The following is an 11,010-nucleotide window of genomic DNA, read 5'->3' on the forward strand; positions in this document are numbered from 1 at the left end:
CACTTGAATCAGAAGTGCTCGTGCATGGGCAAACCTTACGAAAAGCATGCGATGCCTCGGGAAGCAGCAAGTATATAATAAAACGCAGTACCCGTAGATTTGTTCAAAACATTAAAAATGTTAGAATGAAATCAAAAATATGAACACATAAAATTGTTTAAAATTTAAATGATCGCCAAAAAGTAAATGTGTTGCTTATTCAAAGTCGACAGTAATAATTTAGATTTCCATACATAATAATAATAAAGTATATTCATTAATATACTAAAAATAATATATGTATCGTTAAAGAAACTAAAACTAAATTTGGAAGAATAAGGGTAAGTACTTCTTCCGACTAATAATTCTTCTACTCCTGGTGGTGTAAAAGAATCTTGTTAAGAATTTTTCCGCCATAGTGTACTGGTTTGTCCTAGGATTATATCAAACAATGAAAGAGTTATTCAATAAAGCACAGTACTAGGTTAAAAGTACAAATAACAAGAGCTTGAATCACTGATAGAATTTTTATTGTATTTTATATGACTCACATCCCCTTAGACTTGGAACCACCAGCGAGGTATAGTCAGGCTTGCCATGACTATCCTACCCTCAATAAGAACCTTTTCCTACCCTGAGCAATTTTCTTTCTTGCTTACTTGTGTCTATTTCTTCTAGTTCCTTCTCCTCCTCTTAACTTAACTTCTAGTACTCGGTCCTCATCTTAACTTCAGTCAACTACAAAATATTATTTACACTAGCAGAATAAACAACACAACACTATAAATAAACCAAAAAACCAAAATTAAAAATAAAATAAAAGATATCTCCGGGTATTCTAGACCAAACGTAACACTATAAATAAACCGAAAACCCAAAATTAAAATAAAATAAAAGATATCTCTGGGTATTCTAGACCAAACGTAACAGTATAAATAAAACCGAAAAACCAAAATTAAAATAAAATAAAAGATATATCTGGGTATTCTAGACCAAACGTAACACTATAAATAAACCAAAAAACCAAAATTAAAATAAAATAAAAGATATCTCTGGGTATTCTAGACCAAACGTAACAGTATAAATAAACCGAAAAACCAAAATTAAAATAAAATAAAAGATATCTCTGGGTATTCTAGACCAAACGTAACACTATAAATAAACCAAAAAACCAAAATTAAAATAAAATAAAAGATATCTCTGGGTATCCTAGACCAAACGTAACAGTATAAATAAACCGAAAAACCAAAATTAAAATAAAATAAAAGATATCTCTGGGTATTCTAGACCAAACGTAACACTATAAATAAACCAAAAAACCAAAATTAAAATAAAATAAAAGATATCTCTGGGTATTCTAGACCAAACGTAACAGTATAAATAAACCAAAAAACCAAAATTAAAATTAAAATAGAATAAAAGATATCTATGGGTATTCTAGACCAAACGTAACACTATAAATAAAACAAAAAACCAAAATTAAAATAAAATAAAAGATATCTCTGGGTATTCTAGACCAAACGTAACACTATAAATAAACCAAAACACTTTCTTTTCACAACACCAAGAAAAAAAGATATTACAGAAAAGCGAACTTACTATTGAGCAAGCGACTGGTTTTGATCTACAGAAAAGTTGGCAGAACACAAAATTATAATCTACAAATAACCAGAAAAAATGAAAAGATACTACGGTATACAAAATTAAAAAGTAAAAGTAAAGTAAAGAATGTCTTATTTTACCAGGCGAAGTTAGGGCTAAGAAGCCTCTCTAACACTTAACCTGGGGACCAACGGCTTAAAGGTGACTTCCGAACCACCACCAATGGCCGGGCAGGCGGTAAGGATCGCCAGCGGTCACCCATCCAAGCAGCAGCCACAATAAACGGTATCCATATGGAGGATACTACAACAAGTGTTAAGAAACAAAAAACCGCAGTATCAGAAAAGATAACTCAACGATTTTCTTGTATAAAATGAAATCAACAACGATTAGCTGTGGCATGGAATCGAACTAAAGTGCCTTATTCATTTACAACCTGTGAGTTAACCAGCGCAAAGTGACAATATATGATAATTATTGGGAACAAATGTTGTGCGGATGTACTAAGATAATGTTGGAAGTGTAATTTGTAGAGAAGGATTTCAAAGAAATAAACGTTAATTACTAATAATAGCTGTGTGATATCTCGCTTTGTTAACCAAATTGAAGAAGACTATTAGTGCGTATTGTGCACTCAATTATTGTGCACCTGATTAGACAATGAGAATTCCTCTTCACCTTAGATTACACTACATTTTGTAGTTGCAGAAGACTATTAGTGCGTATTGTTCACTCAATTATTGTGCACCTGATTAGACAATGAGAATACCTCTTCAATTTAGATTATACTACATTTTGTAGTTGCAGAAGACTATTAGTGCGTATTGGGCACTCAATTGAGCACTTGATTAGACAATGAGAATACCTCTTCACATTAGATTACACTACATTTTGTAGTTGCAGAAGACTATTAGTGCGTATTGGGCACTCAAATGTGCACCTGATTAGACAATGAGAATACCTCTTCATCTTAGATTACACTACATTTTGTAGTTGCAGAAGACTATTAGTGCGTATTGTGCACTCAATTATTGTGCACCTGATTAGACAATGAGAATACCTCTTCATCTTAGATTACACTACATTTTGTAGTTGTAGAAGACTATTAGTGCGTATTGTTTCACTCAATTGTGCACCTGATTAGACAATGAGAATACCTCTTCACCTTAGATTACACTACATTTTGTAGTTGCAGAAGACTATTAGTGCGTATTGTTCACTCAATAGTGCACCTGATTAGACAATGAGAATACCTCTTCACATTAGATTACACTACATTTTGTAGTTGCAGAAGACTATTAGTGCGTATTGTGCACTCAATTAATTGTGCACCTGATTAGACAATGAGAATACCTCTTCACCTTAGATTACACTACATTTTGTAGTTGCAGAAGACTATTAGTGCGTATTGGGCACTCAATTGTGCACCTGATTAGACAATGAGAATACCTCTTCACCTTAGATTACACTACATTTTGTAGTTGCAGAAGACTATTAGTGCGTATTGGGCACTCAATTGTGCACTTGATTAGACAATGACAATACCTCTTCACCTTAGATTACACTACATTTTGTAGTTGCAGAAGACTATTAGTGCGTATTGTGCACTCAATTGTGCACCTGATTAGACAATGACAATACCTCTTCACATTAGATTACACTACATTTTGTAGTTGCAGAAGACTATTAGTGCGTATTGTGCACTCAATTTGTGCACCTGATTAGACAATGAGAATACCTCTTCACCTTAGATTACACTACATTTTGTAGTTGCAGATGATCATTAGTGCGTATTGTGCACTCAATTGTGCACCTGATTAGACAATGACAATACCTCTTCACCTTAGATTACACTACATTTTGTAGTTGCAGAAGACTATTAGTGCGTATTGTGCACTCAATTATTGTGCACCTGACTAGACAATGAGAATACCTCTTCACCTTAGATTACACTACATTTTGTAGTTGCAGAAGACTATTAGTGCGTATTGGGCACTCAATTGTGCACTTGATTAGACAATGACAATACCTCTTCACCTTAGATTACACTACATTTTGTAGTTGCAGAAGACTATTAGTGCGTATTGGGCACTCAATTGTGCACTTGATTAGACAATGACAATACCTCTTCACCTTAGATTACACTACATTTTGTAGTTGCAGAAGACTATTAGTGCGTATTGGGCACTCAATTGTGCACTTGATTAGACAATGAGAATACCTCTTCACATTAGATTACACTACATTTTGTAGTTGCAGAAGACTATTAGTGCGTATTGTGCACTCAATTGTGCACCTGATTAGACAATGACAATACCTCTTCACCTTAGATTACACTACATTTTGTAGTTGCAGAAGACTATTAGTGCGTATCGTGCACTCAAATTGTGCACCTGATTAGACAATGAGAATACCTCTTCACATTAGATTACACTACATTTTGTAGTTGCAGAAGACTATTAGTGCGTATTGTGCACTCAATTGTGCACCTGATTAGACAATGAGAATTCCTCTTCACCTTAGATTACACTACATTTTGTAGTTGCAGAAGACTATTAGTGCGTATTGTTCACTCAAATTGTGCACCTGATTAGACAATGAGAATACCTCTTCAATTTAGATTATACTACATTTTGTAGTTGCAGAAGACTATTAGTGCGTATTGGGCACTCAATTGAGCACTTGATTAGACAATGAGAATACCTCTTCACATTAGATTACACTACATTTTGTAGTTGCAGAAGACTATTAGTGCGTATTGTGGCACTCTCAATTGTGCACCTGATTAGACAATGAGAATACCTCTTCACATTAGATTACACTACATTTTGTAGTTGCAGAAGACTATTAGTGCGTATTGGGCACTCAAATGTGCACCTGATTAGACAATGAGAATACCTCTTCATCTTAGATTACACTACACTTTGTAGTTCCAGAAAACTATTAGTGGCTAACAATTAAAACTTGAAAGTGACGCAAGCACAGTTGAAGTTAGTTCACTCGAGACGACACATAAACAAAGCAGGTCGTAATGTTTCACAAAGACTGTTACAATTCCCACTTGTAGGAGCGACTCATTACCTCTACTGTAGACGTCACACAAGCGGAGTTACAGTTAGTTCACTCGAGACGACACATAAACAAAGCAGGTCGTAATGTTTGAACAAAGACTGTTACAATCCCCACTTGTAGGAGCGACTCATTACCCTCAGCTACTGTAGACGTCACACAAGCGGAGTTACAGTTAGTTCACTCGAGACGACACATAAACAAAGCAGGTCGTAATGTTTGAACAAAGACTGTTACAATCTCCACTTGTAGGAGCGGCTCATTACCTCTACTGTAGACGTCACACAAGCGGAGTTACAGTTAGTTCACTCGAGACGACACATAAACAAAGCAGGTCGTAATGTTTGAACAAAGACTGTTACAATCCCCACTTGTAGGAGCGACTCATTACCTCTACTGTAGACGTCACACAAGCGGAGTTACAGTTAGCTCGCTCGGGACGACACATAAACAAAGCAGGTCGTAATGTTTGAACAAAGACTGTTACAATCCCCACTTGTAGGAGCGACTCATTACCTCTACTGTAGACGTCACACAAGCGGAGTTACAGTTAGCTCGCTCGGGACGACACATAAACAAAGCAGGTCGTAATGTTTGAACAAAGACTGTTACAATCCCCACTTGTAGGAGCGACTCATTACCTCTACTGTAGACGTCACACAAGCGGAGTTACAGTTAGTTCACTCGAGACGACACATAAACAAAGCAGGTCGTAATGTTTGAACAAAGACTGTTACAATCTCCACTTGTAGGAGCGGCTCATTACCTCTACTGTAGACGTCACACAAGCGGAGTTACAGTTAGTTCACTCGAGACGACACATAAACAAAGCAGGTCGTAATGTTTGAACAAAGACTGTTACAATCCCCACTTGTAGGAGCGACTCATTACCTCTACTGTAGACGTCACACAAGCGGAGTTACAGTTAGCTCGCTCGGGACGACACATAAACAAAGCAGGTCGTAATGTTTGAACAAAGACTGTTACAATCCCCACTTGTAGGAGCGACTCATTACCTCTACTGTAGACGTCACACAAGCGGAGTTACAGTTAGTTCACTCGAGACGACACATAAACAAAGCAGGTCGTAATGTTTGAACAAAGACTGTTACAATCCCCACTTGTAGGAGCGACTCATTACCTCTACTGTAGACGTCACACAAGCGGAGTTACAGTTAGCTCGCTCGGGACGACACATAAACAAAGCAGGTCGTAATGTTTGAACAAAGACTGTTACAATCCCCACTTGTAGGAGCGACTCATTATCTCTACTGTAGACGTCACATAAGCGGAGTTACAGTTTGTTCACTCGAGACGACACATAAACAAAGCAGGTCGTAATGTTTGAACAAAGACTGTTACAATCCTCACTTGTAGGAGCAGCTCGTTACCTCTACTATAGACATCACACAAGGGTTAACATATCAACTTTAAACACACCCGGAAATGAGCTTTTTTTATTTAGCATTTAATTACGGAACAATAAAACTTATACCAATCTGATCATACTCAAACTATTAGTAACTTTACCAGTTCTTACTAATTTCTAGTATTTAAAACAATCAATAAATCAATTTTTATTACAGAGACGTGATTTAAGTTTATAACATAAGTCGATATAAAAGGTTGGAGTTAAAATTTCTGCATTTTCCCCACATTTAAACATACAATTTAACATTCTTGCAACCTTTTGCCAATTTTCTACCTACAGCGCCAAAGTCAATCTCCTGATAGGGCGATCTCCCTGTAAAGTGCTAAAATCTCGGTAACATTATAAAATGCTTGTGACGCTAAAAATGTTTCAAACAAGGTTTTAGCACGTTGGGTACTTCGACATTCTTTATCCAATTGGGCAGCTTGTTTATGAAGTGAACACCTGCTTGTGTGGGCAGATGTTCGTAAACCACCGTTCTGTGTCTACCAATTCAGTAGTTTTCCTTGTCTCTGGTCTCATACGTATGAACGTCTTGGCCAGTAGTCATGGCACATTTAGACATACAGAACAGAGTTGTTTCGAAAAAGTAGAGACTTGGCAAGACTCTCTGAAATTCAAATGAGCGAATATTCTAATAATTGCTTATTCCTGTAATTTGAACACTCTCATCTCATCATCTGATTGTTTGCAAAGGCATCCCCCAATACCGCTTATCACTGATGATTTAAAAAATGTTATTACTTAAGATCATCGAAAAGTTCCGTTGTCGAAAAGTTTTGTTCAACCCGTAATTTTAGATAGTTTTATCACTTGACCTAATTAATGATGTTAAGTTATATATGGACGAGCAGAGAGGATAGAGCCACCAATTGGCTGGAGATCAACCAATCAATCAATGTCATCGCTGATCGATTGGCGTAGCTTCAGCCAATAAGATACGAGTAACTCCGTGTTTCTTCTCCACTCGTCTTTAGAAACGAATGTGCCAATAACGAATAATGTTAACAGTTTCCAGGATAAAAAAGTAAACAAATGTCACTTTATAGGATTGTCAAAAATGCTGTTGTGAATATTTTCTTCGATTAATTAGTAAATATTAATGTCCCACTTGACATATTTATTTATTTATGGAGATCAACCAATCAATCAATGTCATCGATGATCGATTGGCTTAGCTTCAGCCAATAAGACAACTCCGTCTCTCTCTCACCACTTGTCTCTAGAAACAAAGAGCGTCTCTGGCTCAACCAATAATTATTTCAACTGCTTCTAGTATTTTAAATAAATAAATAACTGTCCTATGAAGTATAAGATCGTTAAAAATTCTGCTGTCGATGTTTGTTTGATTAGTTTATCTAGATTTATACACTACATGACCTAATTAATTATTTATTAACTACAACTGTCATACATCTTTATTCACATTACAATTCATATTGTGGTAACTTAAAAAAGATCTAGATAGCTAGGCGTGAGAATAGTAGTATAAATAATATTTAAGAAATTCAATAATGAGTAAGCGTCAACCACAATGATGTTATGTAATTAACAGTAACTACAATTGTGATGCAATAAATAGAATACCAGAAAATGCTAGTGGAATTATTGGCAATATTGTGACGTTATGTCGAAGATATTGTGCACTCATTGTTTATTCTAGTTTTTATAAACATCTGTCTCTACGTTTAAAAATGTTCTTAACCTTCTTAAGAATTAAAAAGTAAAATGTAGCTTATGCTAACTGTATCCAACAATCCTTTCATTTTTCTTGTAGCTGTCATTTTTTAGGGTAGTTCGTATTTCACTTGTTCTCAGAATAATATGTTTATCTCAACCTCTAAATCAACATCTCTGACCTGAGTTTATATAATTTTCACTGGCTCATGATCATAAACTATTATCTTGAGGTGTGGAATGCTGTAAGTAGAGAGGATCCTGTAGCTAGTAGCTTCGCCAGCGCTCAGCCAACTAGTAGAAATCCTCTAGTTTATTTATTGTCTATAGAATATGAATATAATCTAATTTTTAAGTAAGCCTGCTCTATTTTAGCAATTTCTCTTCAAACATAACGGTGCTATTGTGGAAAATGTTGATTCAATGTGAATGCTCAGTTTAGGTCCAGTCCACCTTCATCTTAGTGCAGCGTCTGGAATCTGACGTTTTCACAGACTTAACTCCTGAAATCTGGAGTCATATTCGTCTGAAGACATCCAATGAATTCGGCGACGATGAAGCTTAAAATAACTCTTTACATCGTTTCTAGATCAGAGACACCTATACTACCAAATTTAGTATAATCTAGGTGAAGATTGGGCAGAAGTATGGACAACACGATTTTAATGAGGCATTGGTGGCTCTTTAATAACGATTAAATTAGTGTTTTTCTTTTAGTTTAGACTTTATTGAAAACGATTTAGTAAAATACGCACAAATGCAGCAAATAAGTACAAATATTTGCTCGCCCCACTTGGCGACCCTGCCACTCGGCCGTCCCCTAAGTAACTCAGTTAAAGTGAAGGTTAATGTTTGCCTCCCTTAGCCGCCACCCCCCCGACGTTACTGCATCTCTGAAATATTAAGTTCCCTTTTCCTGCTGCCCTGCCTCTCGAGATAACAGGCAAGCAGAACGTTTTATAGCTCGCGTTGGAGTAAAATTATCGTTATTTCTTAATTATTTGTATTAATGTGTAAAAATCCCATTACTGCTCGAGGTGATATACTTTATCCGGGGTGTAACTCTTTCCTAACATAAAATCTCAAACAAATAAGGTCACATTGGTTCAGAAATCAATTCCTCATTATATCCGTTACTGGAAGCATAGACTCAACAATCTAGGACAGCGTGGGAGACTTCGTAGTTATGTAACATAAATGTTATTAGGATTTAAGAATTCAGAACACTTTATTTTTTCTCTAGGTCCATACATAAAACGAGTTGTACATTTTTAGATTAAGGGAGGTGGAGGGGGAGGGGGACAGGGAAGAGAGAGAGAGAGAGAACACGCGCGCGGGTGCTGTTATGCAACGTAACCTACAAAGCAACCAAAAGATGCTTTTTTTCCGGTTCCAAAAGAACTGGATTAGGCCGAATTTTTCTAAATATACATAAAAAAAAAAATAAAAGCTTGTTCTCATACCTCCCACACAAGGAGACAAAAATCGTCCTATGAGATTGGCTGCTAAGTTTAATTCTAAATTAATATCGACCAAATAAATATTATCAAACAGTTTAAAATATCATTAACCAGACTGCATAAATTGTGTAAAACTTGTTGAATATTTATGCTGAGAAACAGTAAAGTGACACGTTCCGAGTCCATGCTGTATACCAGCCACCAGCCCCAGGGTGACAAGGACTGTAAAGTCGCGAGAGGGCTCGGTGCAGTCTACAAGTTCTCTTCCACAGGACCACTTGCCCTCCGTACTGCTAATTGTGTTGACGTTTAACAATGTATGCAGGTCAACGAGAACTTATTTCTGGATGTACACAATTAAGCATTGTCTTAACGTCCCTAGCTTAAGGAAATCATTTCTCGCGTTTTAGTCCGTGAGACGACTTTTTGTTCTACAAGAGCGTTATAGTAATAGTTTTTCGTCGAAATCAATAGAGAAATTAATCTAAGAGAGAGAGAAATACGGTTATTAGTGATAAGATAGGAGATAGTATAAACATTAATATCAAATATGACAGGTACATAACGTTTTCCTTTTCACGTGTCATCGCCTTGTATTATAATTTTACTATCCAAATAAGCGTCTATTGTGTCGTAACAATTAAATTAACTAAACCTTTGAAAGTTATTGGGATCAAAAGATTTTACAATATGCTGAGCAATTTTCGATGTATATTGTACACTAAAATTGTAATATCAGAGAAATGTATGGAATAACGTCATTACTAACGTTTTTGTAGCTACATGTTATTCACGTGTTATTAAATTGGTTATCATCTAATCAAAATTGCACTAAAACCACTATTCTTCTATAACTTAGAACTTTAGACATTACTAGATATTTTAACATTAACTTATCAATGAGCAAAAAATACAGTGAAATCACCGTAACACAACAAATATCTTCTTTGAACCATTGGCGATAAAGAATATTACAAATAACTTCAAACCCGTATTAAAACCTACCAAGAATAATGGAACTAAAAATTACGTTGGCTTGAGTTATGAACCAATTTACACCCTTTACACGGGCTCGGATTACACAAACAAATCCTAAACTCTAAGAGGTATTTTCTTACAAATTGTGTAAGACAGCATTATCTTGTAACACTTCATTTCGGCTTAATTTTAGTCGCATGTTATATTTATCAAGTATTACAAAGAGAATCGCGTTGGCTTGAGTTTATGAAACCAATTTACACCCTTTACACAGGATCGGATTACACAAATAAATCCTAAACTCTAAGAGGTTTTTTTTTTTAATTCGCACAACAATCTTAAACAATCTCGAAATGTAGTACTTTTAATTTCTTGTATCACGATGCAAATGTCCTAAAAAAAACATCATAATATTATGTAACAGTAACGATTGTCTCTATTATACCCTCTTTATGTATATCCTTCCACTTCTTCAATAATTATGGGAAATAATTTAGGAGAATGCGTTTCCAATAAATTTATATTTAATTCCTTTCATAGGGAAAGGTTAAATAAGTTATTTCAGTAAAATTTAGTTAGAGATTTTAGAACTAAATTATTAGCTTAAACCAAAAATATTAAACTTTACCGAAGTGTAAAAATTTTTTAATTTATTATTAAAATACTTAGTTTGTTACTTTCATCGGTGACAAACATCCACTAATAAATAAAAAAATTAATAATAAATTGTTATTTCGTATTCCATAAAAGTAACATTTGCTTTAAACTTAATCAAGCAATAGGAGTAGGTGTCAATGGTTAAATGTATTTATT

This window comes from Homalodisca vitripennis, chromosome 7, assembly GCF_021130785.1.
Source record: "Homalodisca vitripennis isolate AUS2020 chromosome 7, UT_GWSS_2.1, whole genome shotgun sequence".
Lineage (NCBI taxonomy): Eukaryota > Metazoa > Arthropoda > Insecta > Hemiptera > Cicadellidae > Homalodisca > Homalodisca vitripennis.